Source organism: Salvelinus sp. IW2-2015, unplaced genomic scaffold (genome assembly GCF_002910315.2).
Source record: "Salvelinus sp. IW2-2015 unplaced genomic scaffold, ASM291031v2 Un_scaffold3762, whole genome shotgun sequence".
NCBI lineage: Eukaryota > Metazoa > Chordata > Actinopteri > Salmoniformes > Salmonidae > Salvelinus > Salvelinus sp. IW2-2015.
The window spans coordinates 24,207-26,014 of NW_019945036.1; positions in this window are offsets into that span (position 1 = coordinate 24,207).

Here is a 1,808-nt window from a genome sequence, read left to right on the forward strand (position 1 = left end):
AGAGATCTATAGTTCCTCCTAGAGATCTATAGTTCCTCACAGAGATCTATAGTTCCTCACAGAGATCTATAGGTCCTCCTAGAGATCTATAGTTCCTCACAGAGATCTATAGTTCCTCCTAGAGATCTATAGTTCATCCTAGAGATCTATAGTTCCTCACAGAGATCTATAGTTCCTCACAGAGATCTATAGTTCCTCACAAAGATCTATAGTTCCTCACAGAGATCTATAGTTCCTCACAGAGATCTATAGTTCCTCATATAGAAATATGCTGAATCAGATGATTGACGTGGATAATAAGCTTTGATACAACGTTATCTTGGGGTTCCGTTCCTTCACTGCCATCATAGAAGATCACGGGTGGTATTGAGAGGGGATGATAGTTTAGAAAGCAGCGGAAGGTCTATAGTTCCTGGGAGGCTTGATTTTGCCTTGGTCTCTGGGAGGTTAGAGTACCGTTGACAATCCGGTCATTGTCCGGGAAACAAACATATATTTTGGCTATACACCGACACAGTTCAAAGAACTGCAATGTTTCGGCTGTTTTGCCTAGTAAACTACCAAGGTGGCTGACTAGCTGTTGATGTTGAAAAAGCATCCCGTCCACTAGATTATACGTCACAGTGTGTGGCAGAATCACCTGAAAGACACACATCGCCATCTGCTGACTGGAGTTGGTATCGCAGTTGAGAAAATACTTTCAGACAAAAAGCTAAAAAGCAACGACTCCCTTTGAAAGTGGGCTATGTGGCATCAGAAACATTTATTATAGTGTAAAAATGTACTACAAAGTGCAGCTAAACAGAATAACTTTGGTCATACCCACTCAGCACGTGACGTCCAAGGACGTCGAATTATGGGTGATATCAGGTCTGTCTGTTGTGGCCGCTATTTTGCCCCAAAATAGTCATCCCAAAATGGGCTGTGTATAACTATGTAAATGTCTCTCGGACAAGGTGACTTTTATCAATATACACTCTAAAAAGTAAAGGTTCCTGGAGTATCCTTTAGGGGTTCTTCAAATTGAAACTGTGGGGGAACCCCTAAAAGTTATTTGAAGAACCCCTTATCATGGTTCCTCTAAGAACCTTTTGGGGTTCATTTTTTTAACTCCCTGTCCACCCTCCCTCCACTATAAAAACATATTTTAATAACAATATTAACTTAAATAATTAATTGTTTATTTAGTGGCACCACAAATGTGAATTCATATTAACAAAACACATTACCAAATTGCAACATTTCTGCAGACATGTCAGACCATAATAAATAATACATTTATTTTGTATTGTGCTTTTCATGACATTTAAAAATATATAACTTTAATAATCCATTTAATAAATAATGATGTACAATAAAAACAACATACATTAAAAATGAATCATAGGTAAACTAACAATATTGTAGACTTGATGCTAAATACAGATTTTTCAGCTTTAGTGTATATCGTATCCACTTAGTTATGTTAGGAAGTTTGCCATCTTTATGACCGGCCCTGGTAACTTCACCCCAAAACACAGTAACTTAACAACATAAGTGTCTTTCTGACATTTTGGGGAAATTTAAGGGAAAAATTAAAAAAATCCAGCTGTAGCAGAGCCCCAAGTCCCATGGGGACGTCCTCGAGGGCGTGGATGTTCTCCCCTTCAAAGGCCAGCGGGATTTTCACTCTCATGGTGAAATGGATTTCCACCGATGTGCAGTAAAGGAGTGAAGAGCGGTGAAATCTGTGTCAAAAAAAGTAAGAAAAGATTAATACACATACAATTAACAAAGAACATAACAAATGTTCAGCTGTAGTTTTATAT